The sequence below is a fragment of the Melozone crissalis genome, unplaced genomic scaffold (assembly GCF_028551555.1).
Source record: "Melozone crissalis strain CALT ecotype California unplaced genomic scaffold, PUWL_Pcris_2 ptg000066l_1, whole genome shotgun sequence".
NCBI lineage: Eukaryota > Metazoa > Chordata > Aves > Passeriformes > Passerellidae > Melozone > Melozone crissalis.
The window spans coordinates 822,252-836,594 of NW_026535844.1; the positions used below are offsets into that span (position 1 = coordinate 822,252).

The following is a 14,343-nucleotide window of genomic DNA, read 5'->3' on the forward strand; positions in this document are numbered from 1 at the left end:
TGGACTTACGCCTACCTTTTCCCTTGGTTTAATTCGAATCCTGAGTAGGGCCAAAGGCAAAGCTTGAGGCCAGTGCAGTTTAGCTTCCTGGCAAATCTTTTTGATTTGTCCTTTCAGGGTTTGATTCATCCTTTCCACCTGCCCACTAGACTGAGGCCTCCAGGGGGTATGCAAATTCCAGGTTATATCTAACAGTCGTGCTAATTCCTGTACTACCCCGGCTATAAAATACGGACCCCTATCTGATGACAATCCTAAAGGTACTCCAAATCTTGGTATTATTTCTTTTAACAAAGTTTTTACCACCTCCTTAGCCTGATTAGTTCTACATGGAAAAGCTTCTGGCCACCCTGAAAACGTACATACATACACTAACAAGTATCTGTATCCCTGTGCCCTAGGCAATTCGGAAAAATCAACCTGCCAGTAATCTCCCGGTTGTGGCCCGACTTGCAACTTTCCCATTTGTATTTGTCTCCTAACTACTGGATTATTTTTCAAACATACCGGGCACATTGCATTAACTCTTTTTGCCATTGTTAACATCTGATTAGAGATTATCTCATTTTTCAAAAATTTTACCAATACTTCTGCCCCCCAATGACATTTATTATGTTCTGATTCCAACATAAATTTCATTATGCGAGTAGGTACCACTCTTTGTCCCATTGGTGTAACATACCACCCAAGTTGATTCCTCTGTGCCCCTAGCAAGTTTATTAGTTTTCCATCTTCTATTGAATATTTGGGCTACTGATTCAGGTATGGGGTAGCTGGATTTGTTCTTACCGGTACCAATGCCATTTGAGTCCATATTTCCCGTGCCACTTGCCGTGCTGTAACATCAGCAAATTGATTTCCTCTGTAAACATCTCCTTCCGCAGTCTGATGTCCTCTAATGTGCATTACTGCAACTGCTTTGGGACTATGTACTGCATGCAGTAGCTGTAGCACTTCTTCCCGGTGCTTGATGTTGGTTCCCTGTGAATTCAAAAGTCCCCTTTCCTTCCATAACGCCCCATGTACATGAACCACACCAAAGGCATATTTAGAATCTGTCCAGATATTAACCCTTTTGTCCTTGCTCAAATACAGGGCTCTGGTGAGTCCAATCACCTCTGCCTTCTGGGCCGAAGTTCCAGGTAACAAAGCCTTTGCCTCTATTACCTGATCCAATGTCACCACTGCATACCCGGCATAGCGAGTCCCATTCTCGACAAAACTGGATCCATCAGTGTATAGTTCCCATTCAGGGTCTTCCAATGGTTCATCCTTTAGGTCGGGTCTGCTGGCAAATACTTGTTCAATTACCTCTACGCAATCGTGCACCAGTCCCCCAGCCTCCTGGTCACTGTGTAAAAACTCTGCTGGATTAACATGATTAGTTGTCTTTATTTCAATATCATCCTGTTCTCTCAGGATAGCCTGGTATTGCAACATTCGACTGGATGATAGCCAGTGACCCCCCTTTTGCTCCAAAACGGCCATGACCATATGGGGAACAAAGACTTTCATTTTTTGCCCCCAAAGTCAATTTCCGGGCCTCTTGAATAAGAATTATTGTTGCCGCCACGGCTCGTAAACACGAGGGCCACCCGGAACTTACCGAATCCAGTTGTTTAGAGAAGTATCCCACTGGCCTCTTCCAGGATCCCACCTTCTGGGTGAGGACCCCCAATGCCAGTTTTTGCCTCTCATTCACGTACAACTGGAATTCCTTGGTCAGATCAGGGAGTCCTAGGGCTGGGGCCTCCTTTAGTGCCTGCTTCAATTCCTGGAAGGCCTTCTTTTGCTGTGTCGTCCACTCCAACCGATGCTGCTTCAAGGCCTCATACAGTGGCTTGGCTAGGAGACCGAAATTCATGATCCACAGTCGACACCATCCCAGCATTCCTAGAAGAGATCTCAATTCCTGATGGTTACAAGGCAAAGGAATAGCACATATTGCCTCTATTCAGTTTACTCCCAAACGTCTCTGCCCTTGTGTGATCTCACAACCGAGATAAATAATGCTATTTCTGAGCAATTGAGCTTTTTCCTTAGAAACCTAGTACCCTGCTTGGCCAAGCATGTTGAGTAATTTAATTGTTAATTCCACACACATTTCCCTTTCCTTAGTAGCCAGAAAAATGTCGTCCACATACTGCAGGACTACATTCAAGGATGGGGATATTGTTACCTGGGTTATCTTCCATTCCTCCAGCTCCTTGGCCAATTGGTTTCCAAAAATAGTAGGGCTGCTTCTTTCTCCCAAAATCAGGACTCTCCCACTCGAAGGCAAAATATTTCCTACTCTCTACTGCCAGTGGGATGCAGAAGAAGGCATCTTTAAGGTCAATCACTGAGAACCATTTAAATTCCTCCGATACAGATGTTAACAAGGTGTAAGGATTAGCAACAACTGGATGTATGTCTTTCACTATTTCATTAATAGCCCTCAAGTCCTGTACCAAACGGTACTTACCATTAGGTTTCTTCACTGGAAAAATTGGAGTATTATACTCCGATTCACATTCCTGTAATATTCCTTGAACCAAAAATTGTTTAATTAACAGGGCTACTCCCCTCCTTGCCTCAAGCTTCAAGGGGTATTGCTTTACCCTCACTGATTGGGCCCCTTCCTTTAATTCCACCTTTACTGGCTGGGCAGCTTTAGATTTTCCGGGGACCCCTGACTCCCATACCCAGGGTACTACAGCCTGCTCAATTTCTTCTGGAATAGGAGAGGCATCCACTTCCTTGATCACAAAAATGCCTGCTATTTGTTCCTCAGGTATTTCCAATTTCACCCTTTCAGGATCCTCCCGATAACTCCCCGCTGATTGCTTCCATATTACCAAATCCCCGGGGGAGAAAGGCACCTTTATAAGTATCCTTTCTCCCTGTGGTCCCACAGCTTCCCTTAAGGGCGCAATTAACTGTGGCCCCTTCTGCCCCTTCCTTCCCTGGTGAGTCCGCCCTGCTAACGGAGTTCTTTTAACACTCTCATTCTTTTCACCATCATCGCCATCACTATCACTCTCACTAGATCCCATTTTTATAGCTATATCCGCAGGGGGAGCAGGGGGCACATTAGGAGCAACCGGAACCCTAGGGGGTGCTATCCAATAGGACAAATCTTCCTCGATTGAAGGATACAAATTACGCTCCTTTCTTTCTTTACATCCCACACACTCCCTCTCATCATTCACTTCTAAAACCAAGATACCACACTCCTTTTGCCATTCTTCTTTGCGGTATAAAGCAAAAAACAAATCTAAATATGGTATTTCATCCCATATCTCATTTCTCCTTAAAAAAATTGCATCAAAGATTCCATTATCCCCAATTCCAGTGTACCATTCACTGGCCATCCCGCTTCCCCAATCTCATATTCAGGCCACCAATGATTACAATAATCTATCATTTTACTTTTATCCAATTCTTGATAATACCCCTCACTTTTCCATCATTTTAATATACAACCTAATGGCATATTTCCAGGTATTTTACCATTGGCTTGCATTAAGGTTTTAAAAGTTTTAAAAGACATCATATTACAGCCTTTAATTCCACCTTTAATCCCAATAAACCAAGATACCTTAAACCAATATATCATCTCGCCGTCCTTCCCTAAGAAAAAAACAGGAGGCGAGTTCCGGTCCTGCGTCCTTAGACGTCTTATGGCCAGAGCCTAGGCTTTTCATCAACCACCAAATCCAAATCCAATTATCACCTTTTTCCAATATAAAGCACCTTCGGGCTTACCTTAATGCAGTTTGTCCGACAGGCGCAGGGGTCGGTCACGACCGATGACTCCCCGAGAAGTGCTCGGTGCTGGCTTGGAGTAGATCGAGATGCGAACTGCCCCGGCAACCCTCGGAGTCCTGCCGCGGTCACCAGAAAACTGTTGCCCAATTGATAAATGACACAAAACTGGGATAAGTTTCAAGTTTTGTGCGGTGCTTTATTAAGGGCCTGGGGAGCCGGTGGACTAGCGTCCCAAGCCCGAGCCCCCAATTTCACGTATGGGTGCTTCCCTTTTTATACATGCGATTCATAACAAGGTCTCCAAGAAACAGCTCCCCTTGCCTAGCCACAGACCCCTTGTGATACATTCCTTGGCTCACAAACAAAATCATAAATCTTCTGCTTATCTTATTCTAAGAGCATTGTATGCTGCCTCCAGACAGGTTAGCATTCTTACTTTCCTACACTAGTTTAAATATTTATTAAATCCCTAAGACTACCTGCTAGGTTACACACAAAACCCAACACACGCTTTCAACGGCTACAAAACTGCTTTTAACAAACCAGTTCACACACAACTCACTATAATTAAACATTTTGCTAAATTTCATTTCTTTTCCAACAGATGGGGCGCTGTTGTTCAATGACTGCTGTACAAATATGCTGTGGGGAGTCTGGAATATCAATTGTGACACCCCACTGGGCCATTAAATCTCTCCCTAACAAAGATTCCGAATAGTCTAACACAAATGGACGGATATTTGCCAATTGTCTGTTTGGTCCCTCGAATTGAATAATGCTTTTGGATTGTCTTGCCAATTGCAGACCTCCTACACCTCGAAGGTGACTGGCAACATTTTGCAAAGGCCAATGTGCTGGCCAGTCTTGTACTGGAATCACTGTGCAGTCTGTACCTGTGTCTACAAGCATCTCAATGCGTTTTGACTCCTCACCCCCACTGACATTACACCATAATTTGGGTTTGTTTTTCCCAATAACTTGTACTCGGGTGACTGTGGGCCCTTGTTTTTTGATATTTTCAGGTAAAGATGGCACAGGGATAGCTTGTGCAACAATTTGTCCCTTGGGAAGAAACAGGGGTGGGTGGAAACAGTGCAGGCCGAGAATGAATTGCTCAGGATCTGATGTTGTCATTCCTGGAGCAATTTCAATGTCTTGTGGTGTGTGTTTGGTGTCCCCAATGACGATGTGCTTACAACGAATTTGGTTCCAAGTACCCTTCTCTTCAGGATTGGCAGAGACAAAATGCCAGGCAGTGTCCTCCAGGTGGAGTGACTCTGTCAGCTGCAACCTGTAAGGCTCATTGACAGAAGACGTGGTTAACACAGGGTCACTTAAATCATAACATACGTTATTTTGTTTCACTTTCAACAGTGGACCAACAGACTTGGTCTTTGAAGCACTTGCTTCACTTACACAAACATTATTATTATCGCGCTCTTGATTTGTTTTACTACCCTTATTCCCTTGGCCTGCTCTTTTTGTGTCTGCCCGCCTGGCAGGCCGGCGCTCCCTTTTCAGTTTTTTTGTTGTTGTTGACCCCCAGGGAGGGCTTGTAGTTCTCCTCCCCTGCCACTTCTAAATTCATCAAATTTCCCTTTTCAGGGGGCACTGGTTACTCCAGTGCCCTAGGTTATTACAAAGCAGGCATGGTTTTGTGGGCTCAACCATTGCTGGTCTCCGCTGCTGCCCAGGGTACTGCTGTGCTGAGGGAAAAGGCGCAGGGCTGGCAACGGCGACACGCTGAGGTGGTCTTGGCAGCAGCCTTGGTCTGGTGTCTTCAGCCACACTCATCAGAGGCACTTTTCTGTTACAGACTAGAAGCATATCTTTTAGGATTGGGGGGGGTTCTATAGGAAGGCTTAGGATTGCCGCTTGACACTGTTCATTTGCATTTGTAAATGCCATTTCCTCTAAAATTGCTTCCCTAGCATTCTCTTTTTTAAGTTGAATTTCAATGACTCTAGTTAACCTTTCTACAAATTTCAAAAAAGGCTCTGATGGTAGCTGTTTAATTTTACTATAGGGCTCAAAAGGCCCCTCAGGTTGAAGGGAAAAGAATGCCTTTTCAGCTGCTTCTTTTACTTTCTTGAGTGTTTCTGCAGGAATTGCAGTAGCTTGGACTGAGGGTGAAGACCATTGGCCCTCACCACAGAGGTGCTCAATGGTGATAGGGTTACCACCGTTGTCTTTGGCTGTGTTTGGATCAGCATGCAAGCCTGGGAGAGCATCTTTTAGCAGTTGTTTCCATGCTAATTCCCATAATTTGAATTCCGTGGAGGTCATGAGACAGGAGAAAAGCTGTTTTAAATAATGTGGAATCACTACAGTCCTACTCAGTTCAGAATTTAAAAGGCCACGGAAATATGGACTGTGTGGACCATATTCTTTATGAGATTTACAGATCTCTTTAATCAATTGTCGTCCAAAAGAACTCCAACTAGCAGTAGGGTTTGCTCCTCCCTGAGCTGCGGGCTGAAAGGTAACAGGAGCCAGTGACAACATGGGATTATGCATTGAGTCTGCCATTCCTTGCTCTGTGTCCCTTGAATCAGAAGCATTGGGATAAGAGATACAGGTTTGGGGACAGGCAGTGGGTGTGTCCCCACCGTGGGAACCCGAGGAGGGGGCAGGGATGCAATGGGTACAGGGGGTGGGGACAGGGGGCCGGCAAGGGGCGGGGAAACTGTGGGAACAGGGGGCGGAGTCAGGGGGAGAGCGGGGGGGGACACCGTGGGAACAGGGGGCGGGGTCAAGGGGCAGGCAGGGGGCAGGGACACCGGGTGACATCACGTCAGCAGACGCCCCCTGGGAGGAGTAGAGGGGTGGAGCCGAGGGCACTGCAGGAAAGGGAGGGGGCGGGGGGGAAGGTGTCACGAGGAACTGGAGGTGAGAGGGATGGGGCTGGAGTTTTGGGATGCTTAAGAGGATTTTGGGGAGAAGACCAGGTTTGGGAAGATGCCATGTGGCATCCTCCATCTTGTGGACCCCCTAGGGACTGGGGGCCATTTTGGGTATCACTGCTCTCTGGAAAGCTGACACGTGCTCTGGGTTTCAGAGGAGGGGACACAGGGGATTGGGAAAGGTTCCACGCAGCCTGGCCAGGGCCTTGTGGACAGGACAACTCAGGCATTTTAGCAGACTCTGGGAGTCGACTTCCCAATGAGTGTGCTCTCTTTAAAATACCAAGTTTTGGAGTAAGAGGTTTAGGGGTTTTAGAGCTAGGACAGGGAGAAACAGGGAGAGCAGAGGTACAAGGCTTGGCATCTGGCTTTTTCTCCATTTCCTTTTGCTTGAGCAAGGCTGTTTGAATTTGTAAACTCCAGAACACAAATTTAGCTGAGGGTGCATTGCCAGATTGTCCTAAGGTTATCAATTCATTCCCAACTTTATCCCAGAATTGAATATTGTGGATTTCTTCAGGGGAGATTTTTGGGAAGTGGAGAAAAAGCTATCTTATAAACAGTTTCAATTTTCCTTTTGAGAACTTCACATTACCACTGACTAAAATGCTAACAATATTGTAAAATACTCCTTTTTGTACAATGCTGAGTTTGAAACCCATGTTAGATGTAAAAGGCAAAGTACTAAATCCCGCCTGACCAAAAACAAATCCAAAATCAGCTACCAATTTCTAAAAAAAAACACAGATAGGAAAGCGATAACGAACAGACAAAAGCTTCACAATGCAGCTGTATATACTGCTTTTAAAATTCCCGGGCAGCAGCAGCAGGGCACGCCCTGCCGAACTGAGGCAGAAACAAAGCCTCCCCCGCCGTGGAATGCAGCCCCCCCACGGAGCTGGGAGAGCAGCCACGCCACGTGGCAAGCCGAAACCGGGGGCCCCCCACGCCTCATGTACCGAGAGCCTCCCTCCCCCACACAGAGAGAGAGAGAGAGATCCCCCGACCACGTGGAGAGAGCCGAGCACGCTGCGCTGCAGAGCCGGGGGGAAGGGCAGAGAGCACTCCCGCTCTGGCGCGAATTCCAAAAGAGAGTAACACAAGCAGCAGAAAGCTAAAAGCTAGAACGCAATGAATTCCCATCTGTGGGGTTGCGCAGCCAAAGAATGCAAAGGCAAAAAAGGAACAGAACTCGCGGCAGAGTCTGTTTTTGAGCTTCTGCTCCACCGAGAGCAGAGATACTCACCCAGAATGGAAGCTGTAGCTGGCTGGGTACAGTCAGGTCTCCTCACCAGAACAGGACCTCTCTATGGGCAAGAGAGGCTACCCTATTCTCCCTCTGGAAAATCTGCTCACCACAAAGGAGCTGGGCTTTCCAGAGGCGCCGAACAGTCCACGAAACTTCTTCTGGGAATATTCCCAAAGTCTCTAGCTGAGGGCGATGCAACCAAAGCCCTTCTCAGCTGGATGCAAGGCTGCCAGAAGCTTGCCCGAGGTACTCAGAGTCCGCCTTGGGCTGCAGAATCGCTTGGCCCACCCAGAGACGCCAAAATATTGGAATATGAATCCCAATATTACCAGTTAGATTGTTCCTGGGCCAGTCTGACCCTTGCTGCTGGACCAAAGGCAGCAACTGCGGTGTAATCACCCCAGAGATACCTTTAGCTTGCTGGAGGTTGCAGCTGGGCACTGAACAAGTCCAGGCTTGTTAGGAACTCCGTTTACCTCAGGAGGAAGGTCTCAGGCGATGGTGAGGAGAAAAGGAGATGGATTCTGCTGGAGGGTTTATATCTAGAGGTTTATTCCATGGTTACAGAGGTCTGAACGTGAGCAACTGCTCCAACAGAAATACCGGCCGCATGGTCTGATTCACCTTTTAAGCTCAGGGACAGGGGGAGGGGAGGTACAGGTGAGTCACCAACCAGGTGAGAGGGGCAGGGTCTCAGGGGAAGATGACACCCAGACAGGCCAATGACCCCTGGGCTTGAGGGGCATCCTTTGAACTTGACCAACCACACGACGCCTTGCTGGAATGTTAAGCCTGCTTGACAGGACTCACTCAGCATAGGGGCAAGGGGGAAGGGAGAGAGGTATAGGCACACCTGGGGAAGGAAGTTTACAACACACTGCAACACTTCTGCATACTCTGTATTTTGCAAGGAGTTGTGTTTCTGTTGGCTTTTATTCTCGTATTTTTCTGTGTATTTAACTTACTGGTTTTCTGTTCCAATTTCAAGATCTTATCTATTCATCTCCTGCCTCTGTTTCTCACTTTCACTAACAGCTTAAATGCCACTTTTCTTTCAACTCCTTACACCTAAGACAAATATTTTTTTTCACACTATTATTCAACACAATGCACCTCCCTCTAAGGAGATGTGGTAAAAATTATAATGCACAATCTACATTACCTACACTTTCATTCATCTACATTCACTCACTTTTATTTCTCATTCACCTTCACACATTCCTTCACATTCTCAAGACACAAAGTAGATCCTTATTGCCAGAAAATCACAGGTCCCTGTGGCCCCCCTCCCCTTAGTGTTGACCTCTGGGTCTCAGTATCTCTGGGCCTCCTGGGAGGGTCCTGACTCTGCTGCCTCCAGTGCCGTTCACCTGTGAGGCTGATTTGTGTGTCACTCACACTCTTTAGCCACGGCCCCCTCACACACCTGGGGAACACCAGCCTGGTGTGCAGGTCACACACAGCCTTCAGACACAGCCCCCACCTGCCCAGGGAAGAGTAGCCTGGTTTTGTGTGTGACTCACTCTTACACACACAACAAGAAAACAATAAGGTACCTTTTACGTTCACATCACTTACTATGAGTTAAGTGCTACTGTCCAGTCCCAGTGCTATTGGATCTCTTTCTGCTTAGCTGTTTTGTCTAACCCCAGATGTTTTTGAGTATTTTACTATACTTTCTGGTACTTAGTTAAGACTGGACTTATCTGCTCTTGTATCCACCCAAAAATTCAAATTCTTCATTTAGCAGTCCCACCTCAATGTTTACCAAGGACTTTTCTAGATGTTGCATCAGGTCCCCTAAAGTGTAAAGAAAGCCCCTGACACCCCTAATCATCACCTCTAAGAACCCTCTCCCAAGGTGTTTTGTTCGCTGGCTATTGCCTCATCGAGACTGAGTTTTCTACAAAACCTCCTAACGTGTCCAGTTACTTCACAATAATAGCAGTGCCGTTCACTCAAAGAGACTTGAGATCTCTCCATCCCTCTTGTACCTGACAATACTGGCCTATCCTTGCCTCCTCCTGGTGGTAGATCTGCCCACTCTTTTGTTACCTTGCTTGCCTCCACACTTTACCAGGCAAGGAGGCATTTGTGTCCCAACTAGGAGGAGGTAAAGGGACAACAATAGGAGGGGTAGAAGAGCTTGAGTACATATTAAGTGGAGCTGGAGAAGGGGTGGAGAATGCAGCAGGTGTAGTAGGCACTTGTGGTGATGCAGAAGGAAGTGGAGGAGCTGAAGGTGGTGAGGGAGTGGTTGCTGGGGGAGATACCGGGTCTATCATAGGGGAAGCCAAAGAGGTAGAGGAAGGAATTAGAGGGGGCGGTAATGGGATGGCAGCTGGGGGAAGAACAGGATCTGCCATTTGAGGTGCCTGAGGAAGAGGATTATAAGTTGGAGGGGCAGCAGGAGGCAAATAATCCAGGAGTCCCACCTTTTACTATTTTCTCTAACCCCAGCATCCCCTCCTTCATTCCCCTCTTTCTTCCTCTGTACCTTACAAATTCGCACACCTTCATCCCCGATAGCACTCTTTAACCAGCAAGATACATAGAATAATTGCTCAGGATCTGTATCTTCTCGAGCTGTCAGATAGTGACTCAGCTGTTGACACACCCACTTGTCCCTTGTCCCACACCAAGGCCATCCTCCTTGCGCCTCTAATTCTGGCCAGACTTCTACACAGTAGTGGATCATCTTCACTTTATCTAATCCCTCCGTGGCTTCTATAGAATCTCATTTTTCTAACAGTTCTCCTAAGGGGCTATTGGCAGGTATATTCTTCAATCTCTTGCCTGTCTTCTTACTATTACACCCTCCCCTTTTTAGGGTCTTAACAGAAAAAATCCCAAAGGTGCCTCTACTGACAGGTAATCTCAAAGAAAAATCTTGTTTGAGGAGCTTCAGCCTCCTCCACTGAACGTTAGATTTGCCTGACGCTCAGGACTTTTCACTGAAACAACTGCCTCATCTCTTGATTGCCCAACTTTACCAATGTCAGGTCCTATATCTATCAGGTCTTGAAAACACGAAATCCCAGCGTAAGAGCCTGAGTTATGCCTGACTCCCCTCTGTCAGGAAAAACAGCTGCCTGATTTCCAGTTTGCCTAAATTTCCATATGTGAGGCCTTACGGTATCAGGACGTCAAACAAACAAATGCCAGTTTCCTTCACTGAGATTTGTGCTTGATCCCTTTGTCAGGACTTAATTTGCCTGCAGGGCTTGTGAGCTTGCCTGAACCCTTCTCGAGACTTGCAATCTGCCTGACTTCCCTCTGTCAGGACTTACTTTGGGTGCTTGCCACCCATACAACTATTCCCTCTGCACGCCCAGAGCGGGGGGTCCTCTCTCCCCTTAGCAGACGACTCACTCACGCTGATTCCATTCACTTCCCCCTGTTCCCAGGACAGCTTCCTCGCAGGAGTTCAGAAACGCGGTACTGAGGGGTTCACACTCAAGTCGAGGGTCCGAGCTGCCGGCCCTTGTCTCACTCACACTCCACTAGCTTGCCTCCTACTCCTGCCACCAGATATTTCTCACCAGTCCAGTGTTCCTCTGCGTCACTGGTCCTGAGCTGATCCCTCTGGTACTGATAGCCAGCTGTCCTGGAGGTCCAAGATGGCGAGTCCTGGTGTCCTCTTTGGGCGTGGCTATCCCGTACAAGTGCCCCAGCTGAAATAAACAGGGCAGGAGACTTTTTCTCCTTTTAATGCCTTTATTAAAAGTTGTTGCAGTGTGTTGTAAACTGTTTTAAACTCCCAGGTCCCTTTCCCAGGTGTGCCTATATGCCTCTCCCTTCCCCCTCACCCACTTTGCTTAGTGAGTCCTGTCAATCAGGCTTAACATTCCAGCAAGGCGTTGTGTGGTTGGTCAAGTTCAAAAGATGCCCCTATGCCCAGGGGTCGTTGGCCTGTCTAGGTGTCCCTCGTCCCTTGAGACCCCGCCCCTTTCACCTGGTTGGTGGTCATCTGTCCCCTCCCCTCCCCCTGCCCCGGGAGCTTAAAAAGGTGATCAGACCACGTGGCCCCATTCTGCTGGAGCAGTTGCCTATGTTCAGACCTCTGTAACCATGGAATAAACTTCTGGACATCAAACCCTCCAGCGGAATCCTCTCCTTTTTCTCTTCACCATCGCCTGAAGCTCTCCTGAGGTAAACGGAGTTCCTGACAAGCCTGGACTTGTTCAGTGCCCTGCTGCAATCTCCAGCAGCCAAGGTATCTCTGGGGTGATTTACACCACAGTTGCTGCCTTTGGTCCAGCAGCAAGGGTCAGACTGGCCCAGGCACCATCTAACTGGTAATATTGGGATTCTTATTCCAATAAAAAGTGATCAGCTCAAGATTGGGAAGCTCAACCGATCTGCAGTCTCCGTTGTCTCTCCCAGGGTGACGAGGAGGAGGAGGAGTGTGAAAAATGCATGTATTTTATGATTGGCTTTTCGCAAATATTAAAATGGATATTATATGTGTTGTGTTAGAAAGTAATGCTGTGTTAATTCTTTGAAGTACTGTGTTAAATATAGTTTTAGGCTATAAAAATTGTTAAAATAGAAACTATGCTATGTAAGATGCTTTGTTTAACAAGAAGGGCTTGCAGCGAGATAGCAGCCACAGGACACCTAAATCTTTCAGAGAAAGGGAATTTATTGCCTTCTTATCAGAAGAAATTAACTACTTCCCGCCTTAGAGGTGCTGTTAGGATTAGAAGGAAGAAGTTGACACTGACCAGACAGAATCCTGTGTTTGAATGGAATTTATGCATCATGTATGAGATGTATGAATATGCAACAGGCTATTGTTCTTAAGGGTTAATCCTGTGTTAATGGGTGTCCTTTTTCGGACTCGTGGTGCCCAGAAAAAGGTACCCGGACGTCCGTAACTCTTTGTTTTTATTGTCTCATATTGTCCTAATTCAATTTGTCCAAATTGTTATTACTCTAATTGTGTTACTATTCTTTTTAACCATTTTATTACTATTAAACTTTTAAAATTTTAAAAAGAAGTGATTGGCATTTTTCACAAGGAGGAATGTGCAGCTTTGTCCACTAAAGGGCAGAACTGGGGGTCCCATCCTCACGAGAGCAGTGGGTGTAACCCCGTGATTCGAAACCCTTGGGCCTGTCATCCAGGGTCTTGGCCTCAGCTGAAGCCTTCTTGCTTAGGGTGAGGGGCCACAAAGGCTTTCAGCATCTCTGCAGGCTCAGCACTCCTAACGTCCAGACATCACTGTTATCTCTTAATTCTGTATTGGCTCGTTGGTGTTGGGGTCTTTTCGGTAAGTTTGATGAGGTTCCTTCCCATGGCATGCTATTCTCGAGGCTGTTTTGCATCTTCTCTGATGCCCCCCACCATGTCCCCTCCACCCACCATCTGGGGAGAAGGATAACTTAGCCTCAGGCTGGACTATACCGATACAAAAGGAGCAATTTACTAGAATGGCCGGTGGTTACAATAACAAACAGGAAGAACTTCACTTTAGCAGCAACGGGTTTAACTGGTTCTGCAACACTTTTTCAAAAAAAAAAACTTGGCAGATTATTTATTTATAACACTTCCCTTTCAATAAGAGCCCAGTGTGGCCCCAGTCACCTCCACTATGGTCCCAGTTACTCCCAGACACTCTCAGTATTATGCCAATCACTCCAAGTGTGACCCCCATCAGTCCCAGTATAATCCCAGTATGACCCCAGCATGGGCCAGCTGTTCTCGGTAGGATCCCAGTTGCTCCCTGCGTTATTTCAGTTTCTCCTCTTCACCCCTACTACAGATCTGATCACTCCCAATCTGATTCCAGTCAGTCCCAGGATGATCCAAACCATTCCCAGTCTTTCTCAGTATATCTCAATTGTCCCCTGCTTGCTCCCAGTTGCAACCAGTGTGGTCCCAGTAGATCCCAGTATGATCCCTGGTGCCCCAGTACTGCTCACAGTGAGTTCTTTTCCCTGTCTGTCCCAGTCCATCCCAGTCTGTCCCAGTTCACCCGAGTCTGTCCCAGTCCCTCCCCAGCAGCTGCTGCTATTTCCCAGATTCTGCCCCCCCCCCCATTCCCGGGCACTGGGACCCCCCTGCACCCCCTTATCCTGCACCAACACCCCCCTGCGCCCCCTTCCCCTGGTATCCTCCTCTCCCAGCCCCTGGATCCCCCTTTTCTATGACCCCGGGGACCCCCGGGCCCCCATTCCCGGCCAGCCCGGGGCACCTCAGCCCCAGCCTCCCTTTGCTGGGAAACCCGGCCTGGGCACGGGGCTCTGCAGCCGCTCTGGGATTTGTGATCCCCCAAAGGAAAGGGAGAGAACAGCAGAGGGAGAGAGAGAAGGAGACTGGGAATCAGGGTCGGGGTCCCAGCGCCCAGCCCTGCTCCGCCGGGGGTGGGACCCGCACCCGCAGGAAAAATTGGCTCCGCTGCTCCCGGTGCTTGCCCGGCTTTGGGCCGAGCCCAG

The 14,343-nt window shown here is 47.6% G+C and overlaps 1 pseudogene; it reads right to left on the reverse strand.

Moving 5' to 3' along the window:
• LOC128945551 (uncharacterized) overlaps positions 1-14,343 on the reverse strand; it is a 1,882,792-nt pseudogene that overhangs the window by 221,327 nt on the left and 1,647,122 nt on the right.